The 18,365-nt window shown below is 37.4% G+C and overlaps 1 protein-coding gene and 1 long non-coding RNA gene across 5 annotated transcripts in view; one reads left to right on the top strand and one right to left on the bottom strand.

The window, feature by feature from the left end:
• Positions 1-18,365, bottom strand: part of SAMSN1 (SAM domain, SH3 domain and nuclear localization signals 1) — a 157,662-nt gene that overhangs the window by 62,471 nt on the left and 76,826 nt on the right. The window lies entirely within an intron of this gene.
• LOC105942035 (uncharacterized) overlaps positions 1-18,365 on the top strand; it is a 197,751-nt gene that overhangs the window by 134,767 nt on the left and 44,619 nt on the right. The window contains exon 4 of one of the 4 annotated variants that reach the window (XR_009245165.1): positions 17,682-17,792. The exons of the other annotated variants lie outside the window; for them this stretch is intronic. This is a non-coding gene — a long non-coding RNA (uncharacterized LOC105942035). Of the gene's footprint in view, positions 1-17,681; positions 17,793-18,365 lie in introns of those variants that run through there. 4 annotated transcript variants of the gene reach the window in all.

The raw sequence follows: 18,365 nt of genomic DNA, 5'->3' as shown, positions 1-18,365 counted from the left end.
AAAGACAGAACTTCACTCTTCTTTAGCACTACAAATCAATTCTATGCTCTTTTCCAAGACCAGAAGAGCCTGAACATCTGTGTCTTTGGCCTACCTATCCCACTCCGCTCTTTCCCTTCTTTGATCTCCTTAAGCCCTTCTTTCTGTTTGAAGTTCTCTCCCCTTCACTTTCTTTTCATGGGTGACTTGTTTTTATTTGAAAGGCAGATTTAAAGACAGAAGAGGAGAGACATATCTGTAATGTGCTGGTTCACTTCCTCAAATGTCTGCAATGTCTAAAGCTGGGTTGGTCCAAAACCAGCAGTGTAGAGCTTCATCCAAGTCTCATATGTGGGTTCAGAGACCCAAGAAGTTGAGCCATTCTTCACTGCTTTCCCAGGTATAGTATCAGGCAGCTGGGCCATAAATGGAGCAGCCAGGACTTGAACCATATTCGTACTAGAGGCCAAAACCAAAGGCAGAGGCTTAATCTACTAAGCCACAACATCAATCCCATCTCCCCTTCATAATGAATAAGTCTGGTTCTTTGTCATCCTTAAGGTATCAACTTTCAGGTAACCTCTATGAAGGGCCTTCAATAAGAAAATGACATCATAGGAACTTGGTAGTTTTTGCTGTTTGGTTGAGATTTTTGTTTTGGTTTTGGTTTTTCTTTTTGGTTCATGTTCTGGTTTTGGTTACATGAAAGGCAGAAGTTAGGACTACAGTGAGCACAACACCAAGCTTGACAGAGGCTCAGAGGGTGCTGGCTTCATGGCTGAGTAAATTCACCTTTACAGGTGTACATATTTCCTTGGATTGACAAGTATCAGGACTAGAATCTTGGACTCAATAAATTCAAAACTAAAGTGGATTATGGCAGATAGAATACGTTGTGTATTAAAAAACAGCAAAACAAAACAACAACCACCACCACAGAAATTGAGAAACACACAGACTACAGAATGTTTTAAACTATATTTTCTCCGTTAGAAAGCATAAAATATGTCAAAATCCTTCCAAATGATGATCATCATTAATTTATACAGCATTCTTTCCAAGTTTCATCAATTTTGATATATATATATATATATATGCACACATATACAGTTTTTTACTTGAACAGCTTTCATATAAAGTTCATATACTAGTTTTATGCATATGGAAAACTGATTATTTGAATTTTCTTTTCTACCAACTTAGCTCCAGATTTCAGAACTAAAATTTCTGAATCCACATGCTTTTTCAAATACTAAAACAGAAGAAATCATCTCCTGTGGCTACTCTTTCAACTAAGATGCTGCTCATGTAGTTTTCAGAGTATTAGGGCTTAATTTGAATTTGTCAGTTCACCTTGTAAAGATGATATTTTCCCCTTCAAAATATAAAAGAGAGTTTCTTTTTTAAAGGTAAATGCTGAAGGGAAAATAGCATACTCATGTTTTTGTAGTTCTTGGTGCAAAGTTTGTCACATTTTTCATGCAAAGTCAATTTCTGAATTTCGGCCATCAAAGGTTATCTTCTGTGAGAGCTTTCTGTGAGGGCAGAGCTTATAACGGCACCAACTTAAAAAATGCAGTCCTGTATCTCTGGTCTTGTACCCAGTGTAGTTGGGTGACCTGCCCTGGAATGCTAACACACCTATGCTCCTATCCTATGGGTGGTCAGTATTTTGCACTGGTGAGGAATACTTGGCAGAATCCCTCTTTAAGGCAGACAGACTGGTGTCACAGAGAATATGAAGATTTGACACCCACATGCACAATGGGAAAACTATGTAAGAATACAGAGGGTAACTGGGCATCTGAACGGAGAAGTAGGCTTCCAGCAATCCACTACAGATCAAGGAACACCTCTGGGTCCCATGCATCGGAAGAGGTGAGAAAGGATGCTTTACAAATTTTAAAGAAAGCATGGCCTTGCTAACACCTTGACTTGGGGTTAATGGCCTCTAGAATTGTGAGACAACAATATTGTTGGAAACAAACCAGTTTATTATGATTTTGCTATGGCAACCATAAGAAACTAAATACACTAGAAGAAATGCTGTAGATTGAAACATAATGATAGAACACTATATGGAATGAGGAGCTACTGGAGAAGTGTGGCTGAATCGAGAGGGGAAAGATTAGATTTGTATGTTAGATAAAAGGCACTGGCTTAAATGTGAAGCACATATTAGAGATGCTATGTTGAGAGGAAAAAAAAGTACATTTCCTACAATTTGCAAAATTTTCTACACTTGTGGATTATTATACTTCTTCAATATCTCTTCATTAATGAAGCAAATAGAGAAAAGGTGAAAGACACCCTCATTCCCTTGTTTCAACCAGAGTGTTATGTTAGACCTCTCCTGTTGTACATTGCTACCTGGATAAATAAAGTGGCATTATTTTAAATACACTCCTGTCAAATCTTCTCATTTCACTATGAAATGATCCAGTAAGAGCCCATGACATTGATATGTAAAATTATTTTGATATTGATATTTTAGCCTTGATACAACAACAATTCAGTTAAAATCTCACATTCAGAAAATAATAAAATTAGTTTCTAGCAGTAACTCATCTGAGTTACCAGAATTGTTTTCCTTGATTTTCATCCTAAATAGGAAATCTGGCTTAAATCCATATCTCTAAGCATTTGTTCCTATTTAAGAACTTAAGATCAATATGTAAGATACAAAAGCATAGCTGACATTTCCAATAGGTGTATTTTTGTCAGATGTCATGAGCTGGTTGGTAATTGGTAACTTTGATTAAAGCAGCAAAAGACTTATTTTCTGATTTGCATAAGTAGCATTCAGAATTATGACCCTCCTAGGGCTATATAATGTTTAGTTATTTCTAATTTAACTAGATCCTATTATAAATACAGAAGATTCAAGTACGTTTTCCGTATCTTAAGCAACAGAAGTTCACACACACACACACACACACACACACCCCTTTGCAAGAGATATATCTTCACAGAAATGTCAGAATTCACCACATAGCAAGAAGTTGCTGTTAAAGTATTCTGATTGACATTTGCAAATTTACCATAACTTCCTGAGACATGTGTTATAGTTGTGTGCATGAGTGAATAATTTAATTAAAATAAGATATATATTAATATATCTTTCAATTCACTTACTAGAATAACTTAAGAGAAAGCATTAATTACAAAGTAGCAATTTTATGACATGACAAAAATGTAAATCAAGTGCTTCTAATTGAATTGTAATGAAGGAGAAATTTAGCATGACCTCTGCTTCATATTTTGCAAATCAAGGATAGGATATAATTTATATTCTTCTAAATATATTTTTTTCTAAATGTTTTCTCTACAAAGTATAGTATTCAAATGATGCTTGTCACTGACAGATAAAATTATAAAATTCATTTGAGAATATTTCAGAAAAAAAGGTAAGAAAAGCAAGTTAGTTGAGAATGGCACTAGGCCTAGAACCCAAGTGTCCATCTGTGGTAAAATTCTAGTAGCTGTATTATTGTCAAGAGACTCCCTTCCCACAAATAAAGCCTTGAACACAAAAACAATTAAGCTTTCTATACTCACTGAATCCTTAAAAATGGCATTGTAGAAAAATTACAGGCCTAAAATGCTATGTCTTTGTAGCTTTTTTAGAAAATAAAACTATCCTCAAGAAAAGAACAGATATAAAAAACTTGGGAGGAGGGAAGCCTGCCAGTGTCAATTGTGACAGAACTATCTAAATAGGAAAGGAGTGATTAAAGACTTAGATACAGTTAATAGCAGAGAAAATGCGTCTCAGTTGTTCCTTAATAACATGGAGTAGTCAACTTGAGTATACTTACAGTTGATACACTCATTCTTTTTCATTATTTCATCACATAAGACTATTTTGGTCCACACTATGTCCTTAGTATACAAAAATATCTTTTTTAAATAGTTTATTTTACACGTACTATGTGAATTTTCAGAATGTTATGCAGTTATTAATCCACACAACTGATTTCAAATCAAATAATCAGATACTGCTTAAGATTCAAGCGGCTATTTTCAGGGAGAGCCTGGCATTGTGGTGAGGTGGCTCATGTCTTGGCTGCTCTGCTTCTGATCCAACGCCCTGCATTAGTCATTAGCCTTAGAAAAACAGCAGGAGATATGCCGAATACCTGGGCCCCTTCCCCTAGTGTGAGAGAACCGGGATAACCCCTGGCTCCTGACTTCTGCCTTGTCCATCCCTGGCTTACTGGCCACTTGAGAGTGGAGATGGAAGACACCTCTTTCTCTCTCCCTCTGTCTCTAGCTCTGATTTTCAAATAAATAAATAAATCTTAAAAAAAAAGAAAAGAAAATCTGGGATGGGAAGTCGTAGTCTGAACAAGATTTAAGACACCTCACATCCTTCAAAGGGATGGAAAAACATCTGGACAAGTAATTGAAGTTGAGTAGTGAGACGGAGAAGCAAAAAGGGACACACCAAGTCCAGGATGTAAAGAAATGCATTTTAGGTTGTTTCTATTATATAGAAGTCCTTGAAAATGTATGGAGAATATCTCCAACAACTCCATTCTCTATGAATAATGTTAGCACTTACAGGAGCAGCTATATAGGGAAGTTAAGAAACAGTGTTAAAGTTGCAGCAAATCAATGAGCTAAAAAAAATGCTCCCTTTACATGTGAAACTGCATTGTCTTATTTAGAGAGAGAACGTTCTAAAACATGTGTTTGTTCCTCTTTACACTTAGCCTCTGTCTCTGTATAAGGATCCTAATTTCTTGGAACACACATGTTATGAATGCAAGTACGACAGGGGGTGGGCAGAAAGCCACTTACCTCGCAAAATAAACGTATCTCTCAAGTTATGTTCCAGGCACTTTTTGAAGTGCCTTCATACCAGTAAGAGAGCCCGCATAAAAACAATGCCTTAAAATGTAGCTCTAATGCTGTCATCTAAATATGGGAGGTCTCTGCAAAAACTCAAGTTAAAATTTCATTCTCCAATGTGAAATAGTTGGCAAGGAGGACCTAGTGTGAGGCAGTCCACTAGTTACATGTGGCATGAGTTCTTAACTTAAAACTCAATCTTCTTTGTTCGACTCCAGCACTCTGGAGTTGGGAGGGAGAATGTTGTGGTGCAGTTCGTTAAGCTGCTGCTTGAGTTGCCCACATGGTATGTCTGAACACTGCAAGGAGGCAGCAGACAACAGAGTGAATATTTGAATCTCTGCTGCTCAGGAAGGTGGCCTCCATGTAGTTCCTGACTGTCTGGTTCCTCCTGTCTCACCTCAGCTGCTACAACCATTTGGAGCGTGAGCCGGTAGTTGGAAGATCTCTATATCTCTATCTCTGAATTTAAAATAAGTAAATAAATAAAACTTTAAGAAAAAAGCTAGTAGTCTTTCCCATGTGACATGATAAATAAAAATTTTAACATAGCAAATACAGTGTGAAGCACAGTCAACATGAAGAGTTTACCTATAGATAAAATTTTGTCAAATATCTTTTACATTTAGAATGGTAAAGCTCAACTCACTCTCCTTGCTCCGGAGTGGATGAGGGCATATGCTAGCCAATAGAGGTAATAGGGAAATACCACAGATGGTGCCTTACAAATTACAAACTAGAGGACTTCAAAAATACATAGAAAAATTTAATTAGAACATAATATGAAATTTCCATGAATATTTTGAATCACTGAAGTCTATTTCTTTCTGGGTCTGTTTTGTGACAAATAGGGATAAAATCTGAACTTTTAAGAGTTTTCTTCCATAATGTTACAAATTGCTGTTAATGTTATATTGGGACTCTTAATTGACTGTGATGATATTCTACCAGCTCTAACTTTGGACCAGAAATGGTCTCCCCAAGAAACTGTTCAACCCATCTGGACAATAAGTAGCTGGACTCTATGTTTGGTATATGTTTGCAAGGAAAGAATCTTGATTGAATTTGAACTGTAATACTGCACCAAGGTGGAGGAATCCACCAGGGGGGAGGGGCGTGGGGAGGGGTGGGGGAATTCCCAGAGCCTATGAAACTGTCACATAATGCATAATAATTAATAAAAAAAAGTAAAAAAAAATAAAATAAAAGTAAAAAAAAAAAAGTTTTCCCAGATACAACTCATGCTCAGTATTGACAACTCGTTGGCAAGAACCACATTTGTACTGTAGTTCCTTTGGCTCCATCTAAATTTATTGTCTTTTAGTCAAGGAAGACTCTCCTTTATCTGAACTTATTTAATATGCAATAAATACAGCTGTCAAATTTGTTAATTGCTCAGAGTGAAAATATCTAAGAGTTATATGACTGTCAGTAAAGGTATATCACAGAAGCTAAGTATGCAATTTCAAAATGCCTTTTAACATACATATTCCAAAATCACTGGTTTTGTTCCCATTTAAAACCAGTGATTCTCTTTTCCCACAAACTGTTGGGTTTGGTGACTTCTGATCCTCAGTGATGGAGTGTGCACTGTGTTGGAAGCTGTAGGCAAGGCCAATGTGATATTGTCAGAGGCATCAATGGTTTCTACAGCTGTGCAAAGGTGATGCACTAAAACCCTGTAACAGGAAAGAGTACTCAGAGCAGAGGACTCAAGTGAAAACTGAAAAATAAAAGAGGGACACAAAAACCCAAGGACCGTGCAACAGTGCATCAGGTCAAGCTTATTTTAAAACTTTAAATCCAGTTGAAAAGTTAAGCTTGAAAAAAAATTATTCACTTAGGAGAATCAACCTCTATTCACAAAGATATTCTTTTTTTTTTTAATGTTCATGCTAATTTATTCATTAATTTATTTATTTAATAATTATTCAATGAGTTTTTTTCTTTTTTTCATCATCTTTTTTTATTATTATTGTTTATTATTTTTAATTCATTAATTACATTGTATTATGTGACACTGTTTCATAGGTACTTGGGTTCTCCCCACCTCTCCCCAAACCCTCCCACCATGGTGGATTCCTCCACCTTGTTGCATAACCACAGCTCAAGTTCAGTTGAGATTCCCCCATTGCAAGTGTATACCAAACATAGAGTCCAGCATCTTATTGTCCAGTCAAGTTCAACGGCTTCTTAGGTATACCCTTTCTGGTCTGAAGACAGAGCCAGCAGAGTATCATCCCAGTCAATTGAAAGCTCCAACATACCATCAGCAAAAATTTACATCATTATGGAATTAATTAACATAGTAATGAGTAACCAATATGTTAAAAGTAAATGCGAGTTCCTAGCCACCTTCTGTGACCACCTCACTTACATTTCAATTTTAGTTTATACACAACATATAACATTCATAACATAACATAAGATATTCTTATGTTACAATCATAGGAGACAGATTCAGAAATATTGTAGAATCTGGAAGGGATGTGGTGAGTAACCTGATACTTTGCTGTGCATTTTGTTTGGGGATATTCTTACTCTGTGATTTTTTAAAAAGCCCCAAAGACTCACTGATGGGATTTTTAGCCAGGTCAGCTGGAAAGCAAAAAATTACTCTAGGAATTTATCAGCTGTTCCCACTAGAGGTTCTGTACAGTTTTCAGTTAAACGTAAAGGTTGTGAATATGAAACACTATTAAGGGCCACTCAATGCTCCTCTGGTTTTCTTTTGGCGTTGTTTTCTCTATGTGAGGGCTTCCAGGGTGTGTCTGATGAAAATGGGATTCAGCAGACCTTGACTGAAATCCCAGTTTTGCTCTTTGACCTTAAACAACATCCTCAATCCTCATTGCCCTGTGGCCTCATTTGGAAAATTGAACTACCTTCTGTAAAACAGGGCCTTTTAGTTTTAATCACTTGTAAAATAATAAGTATAGGAGAGATTCACCAAAGGGTTTCCTGGGTAGGTGAGGATGAACCTGAAAACTGAGGAAATCGTGTTCCTTTTCATAGAGGTCATCCTTGAACTTTGCTGAGGAGGTTACCAAACAACGCCCACCCTGGCAGTTCTGATCAGTGAGTCTGGAGGAGGCAGGCAGCAGTAATGTTTTGGGTTATTCTGACACAGTTGGTTCACAGGACCAACTGTAAGTCATGACAGCTGTAAGTCATTCAGAAATACAGCCGAGTATACAATGTGAAACACAGTCTTTTGCTTGGAGTCATCAGATGGACAGCAATTTTTTCTCAAATGTCATTTTTCTCCCTCAAACACTCAAGTTTGTGACATCTTCTGAATCTCAGCTAGCATTGAGTGATCTATGGCCCCATGATAACTATGTTGAAATTTCACATCTAGGCAACATCAACTTCTAGTAAGTTATAAGGGCAATGGTAAAAACACTATACACTACTTTTCCATAATAATTTTACAACTGGATATTGTAATGTATTCAACATTTTTTTCCTTACAAGGTTTTAAGGCTGCTTATGTTTTCATTGAAAAATTGCTTGTTCCCCACAGATAACTTCATATATCCCATATGTATTCCTTCACAAGATCCATTCCAGAAGATTTTTTTTTCATGGAAAACATCCTCATAGTCCTATAGGCACCCCAGGGAAGCAACAGGCCTTTGTGGGACGCTGACATTGAGTCTTCACCTCTTGGCTTCATGCTGAAGAGCGCTGTATTGGGTGGACACTTGGGAGTGAACCAGAAGATGGGACTTTTCTCTTTAAATGTATCTCGGCATCTCAAATACGATAAAAGTTTTTTTTTAAAGGAGTCCCTCTCATCTGTCACAGTATAATAAACCAATGAATTTGGGGTAAATGCTGCTTCACATTACTTCCCAGCTTTTTGTTTTTTTCCAACATATACAAATATTTCGAACTGCAGGCATTTTAAATCTTCATCCCCATCTATTTCTTTGATACATTATGTTTTCACATTTTAGAATCTGTTCTCTTAACCCCAGCCCACACACCAGCAATGCTCTATAGAATTCTTGCTTCAAACTCTTCTCTCCACTCCTATAAAGCTTTAGAAATTATTGATTGTGCAAGTATGAAAAATTAACTTATCAACAAATAGCATGCATAAAATGGGAACTGGCCAAAGAAACCCGACGAATATTGCTTGTTTTAACTGGAAGCTGTACCATTAACTGCTCCAACTGCTGTATTCCTGTTATGGCTTTTTGCGATATATTTATCACCATGTGGGAACAGTTTAATCTACTCCACACAGAGAGCAGAAGGAGCTCTCAGTGGCTTCAAAATATGATGGCCCTTGCCACAAGTAACTGATCTTTATTTCTTGCAGGTGGCAGGTCTTAACTTTTTTTTTCTAAAAGGAAATAACCCTTCTCTAAAAGTCAAATTCGTTTTTAAAGCTGTGGTGTCTTTAACCACTTCTTTTTCCAGTTTTTCACTTGACACCTTGTCATGACTTACGGTGGGATGCATCAACCATTCTGGGTTCATACAGAAAATATTTTGTGGTGGTTGATGATCACATGCAAGAAACTAAGTGCCCTTTGCGGGTGACTGCGCAGGTACCTCTGATTTCTTGCCAAATCATTCAGAATGCCGCAAATCCATTAAATCTCTCCCCAGGGAGGAAAAAATCCCCGCATCCTAGAGAGAGAATTTATGAGTTCATTTGAATCACCACAAATGAAATCCACCCTTAATATTCATTAGAGACTGTGTAGTGGCCGTATGCATTACCTGTTCAAAAACTCATCTGAAAGGTGAATTTCTCTTAAAAACTTGCATGGCTCTGTGCCACATTTTTGCAGACACAATGACCTGTATTCAAGGAAGGACCAGGGAGCCAACTGATAACAATTCTTCTATTCTACCATTGTGGTCACTAGGAGTTTCTGAGTTTTAAAATATCAAGACTAGGCTTGGAATGTGCAGTCACGTTACTCTTTCACTTCTCTGCTGTTAACTATGACCTAACATTCTAAAGTGAATGGGACTTTCTGGTTGACATTACAAAAGATGACTTTTTTGAAACTGATACGTTTTTCATTTGAAAAAGCGTATGTGCTGTAGACATAAATCTGAGCAGGGAAGCTTGTCATAAATCTTCACCTTTCTGCCACCTTTGGTCAAGCATCATCATCTTTCATTAGTTTTTCTCCTCCTAACTGTTCACTATATAAAGAGTGACTTTTTCAAATTCCAAATTAAGTAAGGCATTTCATACTCTCTACAGACAAGGGACACAAAAATGAATCTTTGCCTTACAACTGTTTTTCATAGCTTTTCATTGCTTTTGGGGATGGACGACAAAATTTAGGATACATTTGTGAGGTGGTATGTGCTGGTTACTTTTTATTATTATTATTCATTGATTACATTGTATTATGTGATACAATTTCATAGGTACTGGGATTCTCCCCACCTCTCCCCGCACCCTCCCCCCATGGTGGATTATTCCACCTTGTTGCATAACCACAGTTCAAGTACAGTTGAAATTCCCTCTTTGCAAACATAAACTAAACAGAGTCCAACATCTTGTGCTGGTTACTGTACCAAGCTTTTTTTTTGTTCTTTCTTTCCTTTTATTTAATATCATATCTCCTTGCTTTCTCTTTTAGCCATTTGATCATTACTCCATTCTATTTTGGATGAATTAACATCTACTCTTTAATCATATTTGAACTCAATCATCATTTCCACTGAAAGCATTTTCAAATTCCTTGATTAGGTCAAGTCTGCCCAATGCAATCCTTGTTAGAACCAATTAGCAAAAATAGCTCTTATCAAAGCTGCCATTTCATGTTTATCTGATTATTCCTGTTTTTCAGACTACGAGGTCTACAGTGTCAATTTCTACCCAGCATTTCATGTTTCTTATTTGGAACAATACTTATATCCAAACCAAATGGTTGAGGGAATCAGTGAGTAAATACATTCCTAATTTTAAGGCTCATTGTGACCTTCCTAAAAATCTCCTCTATGAGTGAAATGTGGGCTTCAGCTTGGGTTGGGCTTGAGGTAAGCTTAAGAGGCCGTATTTCTAATCCAATCATTCATTACTGTGGTTGTATTTAATAGCAGGAACTATGAGATGCATAAATATCTTACTCTGAATATTCATAAGAGCTTTTAGAGTGAATTCAACTCCTTTTTTACAGTTTCCAAGAAAGAAGAGAAACATGAATTTTTCCCTTCATTTTTCATTCTTCACTGAAAAAATAGTTATGCCTGAGAGTTATATTCTGACTTTGAAATAAAATAGGCTGAAATGTATATGTGATGTAGCTATGATAAAATATATGAGAAAAGCTTTAAAAATTAATTGATAATAAATATATGTTACAGCATATCTAGAAGTAAAAAAAATGAATAACATCTTTCATATTCAAGACACTGTTAACAAAGATAATTTAGGGTGTTAGGGAATGATAATGGTGAGTTCAATACACAAAGCATACACGTGCATGCATGTAAACAGAGCACACATGCAGATGCGCACACACACAATCCGCACATGCGTTTTATGTATGCAATGCACACACGTGTGCACACACACAAGAACACACAGAAGTCTATCTTCTCTTTGCCTGCATCCCCAGGTACTCACAGACATGGGTGAAAATGGAACCCCAGTGAATTAAAACTCAGGTCTCACCCACCAATGGTAAATTTCAACAAGATTGTTCTGGAGTTCTTATTTCCAGAAACAAATTGATCAAACTGTATGAAACTATCTTAAACAGCAGGGAGAATTTTAATGTGCTTTCATTGCAATATTATCTTCTATAATGCACAGTTACTGAGAATTGTTGATGTTAACTTCTTAACGGCTAGTCCACGTCTTGGTTATTTTGGGTCTCTGAAGCTCAGGTTCATACCAACTGACTACAGATATTATGCTGCTGTTTATGGGAAGAAGAAAAATTATAAATTGTAACTAAATGATAATTGTCATTGCAAATAGTAACTTTTTAATTAAGTTATAGCAATGTTGTCACATGCAACAAACCACTTACCATACATTACATAGATTAATTCTTACAAGAATTCCACAGGAAATCTTCACTTCTGTAAGAAAATAAAACTTAGGTCCCAGTGCAATCGCTAAATCCTCACCTTGCATGTGCTAGGATCCCATTTCAGTACCCTTTTATGTCCCAGCTGTATCATTTCCCATCTAGCTCCCTGCTTATGATCTGAGAAAGCAGTAGAAAATGGCGCAAAGCCGTAGGATAGCTCAAAACCTGCACCTGTGTAGGAAACCTGGAAGATGCTTCTGTCTGGCTCCTGCTTCAGATCAGCTCAGCTCCAGCCATTTAAGGAATGAACCAATAGACAGAATATTTTTCTTTCTCTCTCCTATCTGCACATCTGCCTTTCCAATAAATTAAATAAATATTTAAAAAAGAAACTGAAACCTAGAGAAATCAAGTAACTAACAATCACACACACACAGTAAATGATAAAGCTAAAATCAGGCTTCCTTGACTCCAACACTCATGGATTTCCAAAATGGCCTGCTTTGTTTTTACTTACATAGTTATTTTCTGAAAACCTTAAACATGAGTTACTGATGGGAAATGTCTGGCCTAAAAGTTAGGAAGTTTATGTTCAGCCTTTCTGTTATTACCTGAAGTTGGATCTCAGATAGTTCACTCAAGCATCATGTACCTCAGTCTCCCCATCTGTAATATTCCAGTAGTGTTTTACCTAACTTATAGAGCTTGTTTAAGAGAATATTTGTGAAAATGTGCAGGGCTATTTTGTGAAATAGGGCTATTTTTAGTAGTTTACTAACATTCTGCTATGAATAAGTACTTTTATATGTATCATTTCATGTTTACTGTGCAAGTTATCAACTATTATTTTCATTTTCACAACTGAGAAAACTAAGGTTAAATTACAAACCTACTCTCAAAACTCACAAAGCTACTCTCCTTATGTAACACCATTGGATTCTTAGATTTTTGTCTTAAAATAGAGTTTTTCCATACACTATTACAATGTGCATCTTATTTAACTTCTTTGAGTTTTTTGTTGTTTGTTGTCGTTGTTTATGCCCTTTAAGTGAGGATAACAATACCCCCTTTACTAAATCACAATACCATTAAAGATGGAATTCAAAGTATATAGTCAAATGCTAAGACTAAGTCCATGGAGGCATAGTCACACCTATCCATATGATCAAAACAATCTCAAGGACATGAACTATCTAAGCAGAACCCTGTGTGTGTGGTAGGAGCCTTCCAAACTGCCAAGAAGGCAAATGCAGACATTTTGGTTCATGAAGAGTTTTTATGACCCTTAAGTGAACTCAATGCTTTGTTGCTAGTTCTATCTTACATTGTCTGAAATACAGCTGGTGCATCTAGACAGGAGGGAAGAGGAAGTAGCAGGGACAGAGGAAGTGTAGTTTATCAAAAGGTGAAAAACCCTATACCCAAAATAGCTTATGTAATACAAAGTTAAGAAAGAGTTACGTATATAAGAAAATAGTTGCTTTGAAAAAACTGAAGACATTTTCATCTCTTTCTGCACAGAGAATTCATCTTCCTTAGTGTATTCTTGTAGCCCAAGTTGTTGAAGACTGCTGAGGGCTAAAACCTACTAAGAATTCTCCCTGTTCTGAAGAAGACAAGGCAGAAGTTTCTGGAAGTTAGTTGACCTGCCCAAAGAGATCCTACTGTAGGAGGGCTGAAGTCACAGGTGACTCTTCTCACTTGGATTGGGTACTTTCAGTACCAAACAAAGCCTTGGGCAAACCGGACTTTCTCTCTTTAGTTTACTTGGCCATATTTGATTTGTAAACTCACCTCTTAGTCACAGAAAAAGAAAAAGTGACAGCAAACAGTCTTCTCCAAGGTTTACAGTGTGAAATGTGCTAAAGTCAGACTTCTAAACTCTCCAAGGTTGATGCTTAGCTCTGACAATGAGTCTCATTCTTTTAACCATGCAGAAGGGTTATGCTAAGACGGCCCTTCAGTTTCCCCATGGCCAATGGGCATACTTAGGCACCTTCCAGACAGACACTCATTGTCTTCCTTTTCCTTTTTGAGAAGCTTGTGGGAGACCAAGAGGTAATTAAAGTTGATGATCATGCATCTTATTTCATATCATGAAAACTATTCCAAATGGTGCTTAATGATGAATTTTGAAATATTTTGTTGTGGGATGGAACATTCTACATTTCTCCTTAAACTGATGTACTTGAGTGGATAGATAAAAAATACAAAGAGAGAAAATGACAAAATTCTTAGAGTAATTCACAAGGGAAAATATGATTATTGGGTTTTTAAAAAACAGTTTTGGGTGTATATCAAAGGTCACTATCCTTGTTATTTTGAATAAGGATTCTTTTTTAAGATTTTTTTTTATTGGAAAGTCAGATTTACAGAGAGAAGGAGAGACAGATACAGATCCATCTCTTTGTGCACTCCCCCAAGTGGCTTTGATGGCTAGAGCTAAGCCAATCTAAAGCAGGAGCCAGGAGTTTCATTCCAGTTTGCCCACATGGGTTCAATGTCCCAAGGCTTTGGGCCATCTTCATCTGCTTTCCCAGGCCACAGGCAGGGAGTTGGATGGGAGGTGGAATAGCTGGGACATGAACTGGCACCCAAATGGGATCCTGGTGCATGCAAGGTAAGAACTTTAGCCACTAGGCTATCCCACCTAGCCCATAAGGGTTCTGTAATTAGGAGAAATATGAACATCAACTCAAATAACTAAACTGTCTTGAGTGCCACATTGCCGTTAGTCAAAAATCTAATCTAATAGTAGCTCTATTTATCCCAGCTTTCCAGAAAAAATATTCATAGAATAAATATTTTTCTTTTAACATTCTTTTCATTGTCAATATTTTATTAGTAAAGGCATTTGAACATTTTATATACATCTAAAATCAATACTTTCCGAACTCAACAAAAAAATTCCCATAACCTGGACAACTTCAACTATTTCTTTAAAAAATTTATTTTTTATTGCAAAGTCAGATATACAGAGAGGAGGAGAGACAGAGAGGAAGATCTCCCGTCCGATGATTCACTCCCCAAGTGACTGCAACGGCTGGAGCTGAGCCTATCCAATGCCAGGAGCCCAGAGCCTCTTTCAGGACTTCCACATAGGTGCAGAGTACCAAAGCTCTGGGCTGTCCTTGACTGCTTTCCCAGGCCACAAGCAGGGAGCTGGATGGGAAGTGGAGCTGCTTGGATTAGAACCTGTGCCCATATGGGATCCCAGTGCATGCAAGGCAAGGACCTTAGCCACCGAGCTACTGTGCCGGGCCCAACTTCAACTATTTTAATAGCTCAAACTGTGTTTTTTATATAACTTATAAAATTTCAATGTAAAATATGTTTAGGGGTCTGGCCAGATCTCTTCAGGCTTAGTTTATGTCCAACTATTGCAATGTATTTTCCATTCTAGTAAAAGTTTTTACACCATGAATTTTGACTCTTTGTTGTTGTTCTTTCAATAATAACAGTCTGTAAATTGTCCTTACAAGCAGAAGATGGCACACTCCTCATCTCTTCTGTGTTCCTGGCCACACTACTCCTATGCTCACAAATTCAAACTAAATGTCTTGAGAGTCACTTGACATGAAATTGTTAAGTGAATGAATGAGTGAGTGAGTGACTATAGGCTTTTTTTCTTGGAGAGATGTGGATTTTCCTTCCATCAAACATTACATTGAGTATAATTTTTAAATTTTACATTAAAATTTGCAAGTAAGTGATATGTTCTTGCACATTTGAGACACAACTATTTCCAAAATACTAACTTTCAAGTTTATCTATTTCGGTACAGAGCGCAGTGAATTTTGTATTCTATTTTTTCTTTCAAAATTGTCCCTACAATTATCCTTTGCAACTAATTCTTTTTCATGAGTTATTCAAATCTATTTGGGGAAACAGTGTTTCTTTTCACCCTATAATAATTCTGATATAAGTAAATAAAGTTTAAAACTATCCCAACAAATGATTTGTTTTTACTCCTAAGATTGAAACACAAAGTGCCCGGCACTGTAGCCTAGTGGTTGCTACACTTCTCTTCCAGCTTCCTGCTTGTGTCCTGGGAAAGCAGTAGAGGATGGCCCAAGGACTTGGGACCCTGCATGCATATGGGAGACCTGGAAGAAGCTCCTGACTCCTGGGTTCGGATTGACTCAGCTCCAGCTGTTGAGACCACTCGGGGAATGAACCAACAGATGGATGATCTTTCTCTCTTTGTCACTGTAAATCTAAACTGCCTTTTCATTAAGATTTTTTCAAATAATTTAAGATGATATGATGTTATGTATAACATGTTATGTTTTGAATGTTATATGTTGTGTATAAACTAAAATTGAAGTATAGGTGAGGTAGTCACAGAAGGTGGCTGGGAACCCGCATTTACTTTTAACATATTGGTTACTCATTACTATGTCAATTAATTCCATAATGATGTAAATTTTTGCTGATGGTATGTTGGAGCTTTCAATTGACTGGGATGATACTCTGCTGGCTCTGTCATCAGACCAGAGAGGGTATACCTAAGAAACCGTTGAACTTGACGGGACAATAAGATGCTGGACTCTATGCTTGGTATACGCTTGCAATGGGGAAATCTCAACTGAACTTGAGCTGTGGTTATGCAATAAGGTGGAGGAATCCACCATGGTGGGAGGGTTTGGGGAGGGGTGGGGAGAACCCAAGTATCTATGTAACTGTGTCACATAATACAATGTAATTACTGAAGTTAAATAATAAATAATTAAAAAAAAAAAAAGATTTATTTTAAAAGGTAAATAAAGCTTTATACATCCTTTTAAAAAAAAAATACTGTGTCACATAATACAATGTAATTAATGAATTAAAAATAATAAATAATAAAAAAAGATTTTTTCAAATATTTTCCTAAAATCTCTTTCAAAAATTGAAATATAAGAATGACAAAGAATGATGCATGGTGGCTGATACCCCACCTTTTCAAGAATGCATAAGCCAACTTACTAGCACAGTTTATTATTTACTGAGTCACCAGAAATCTCCCCATCCTTGGGACCACAGATGCTTTAGATCAACATGAGAGTATAATCTGAAATTGGTTGTGCTCTTTTATCTAAATTATGTCTCTCTTTTCTCTTTTTCTTCTTTTGTTTTTCTAAAATATTAATTTTTATTTGAACAGAAGAGAAAGAGAATCTTTTATAATATCTATTTTATTTTTATTGGAAAATCAGATATACAGAGACAGAGGACGCAAGACAGAGAGGAAGATCTTCCACCTGATGATTCACTCCCCAAGTGAGCCACAACTGCCAGAGCTGACCCCATCCGAAGCCAGGAGCCCAGAGCCTCTTCCAGGTCTCCCACGCAGGTGCAGGCTCCAAAGGCTTTGGATTGTCCTTGACCGCTTTCCCAGGCCATAAGCAAGGAGCTGGATGGGAAGTAGGGTTGCCGGGAATAGAACCGGTGCCCATATGGGATCCTGGTGCTTGCAAGGCAAAGAATTTAACTGGAAGGTTACTGCATCGGGCCCTGAGAGAGAGAATCTTCTATCTGCTGGCTTATTCCCCAAATGTCCATAAAGGCCAAAAGTGGGTGGGCCCAAAGCTGGAAGCCCTGATCCTTTCTGTATCTTTCATGCGAGTGCATGCGTCCAAGGAAGAGAGACCTCCATTGTCTTCTCAGGCCATTTGCTGACACCTAGATCAGAACTGGGGCTACTGGGACTTGAAGTAGTGCCCACATCACTGCAAGCAGAAACAGTCTCTTTACTAATCCTCTCCATCTTAGTTCTATTTTCACATAATTTTTTTTCTTCCAAGTGAGTGCCATAAACTCTTTCTCATCTACCTTTTAAAACTTCAGGGCTATTCAGCAGATAAGAAGAGAAGCATGCAAGGAAAAATAACAAGGTAAGAAAATGGAAGAACAATTATGTTAGATGAAAATACAGTACTCTTTTTGCTTACAGCAAAGAATGTGTGAGAGACTGGAAGGATCCGGCTAGAACTCAGGTAGGTGGGGCTGGCCTTTTGGTTTGAGGTTGAGACATCCATTAAGGAATCTGTGTCCCATACAGGAGTACATAGATTTGAGTTATGTCTCTTGCTACTTATTTCTGCTCCCTGCTAATGCAGATCCTGGGAGGCAGCAGGTGATGGCTCAAGTAGTTGGGTCCTTATCAACAATGCAGGAGACCCAGACTGAGTTCCAAGTTTCAGACATTTGGGGGAGTGTACCAGTAAGTGAGAGCACCTTCTCTGTTCAACAACAATAATAAAAGAGATAGAACAGGTGGACGATTTTGATTTCGACATGGTTGGTAAAAGGTATACATTTAATATCCTGTGAGGGGGTCTTGGGGTGATAGCCTAGTTGCTAAATCCTCACCTCACATGCACCAGGATCCCATGTGGGCACCGGTACATGTCCCAGTTGCTCTACATACCATCAAGCTCCCTGCTTGTGGCCTGGAAAGTCAGTATAGGTTAGCTTAAGACATTGCGAACCTGTACCCGCATGGGAGACCTGCAAGAAGCTCCTGGCTCC

The sequence above is a fragment of the Ochotona princeps genome, chromosome 3 (genome assembly GCF_030435755.1).
Source record: "Ochotona princeps isolate mOchPri1 chromosome 3, mOchPri1.hap1, whole genome shotgun sequence".
Classification (NCBI taxonomy): Eukaryota; Metazoa; Chordata; class Mammalia; order Lagomorpha; family Ochotonidae; genus Ochotona; species Ochotona princeps.
This window is presented reverse-complemented; position numbering and strand designations above follow the sequence as displayed.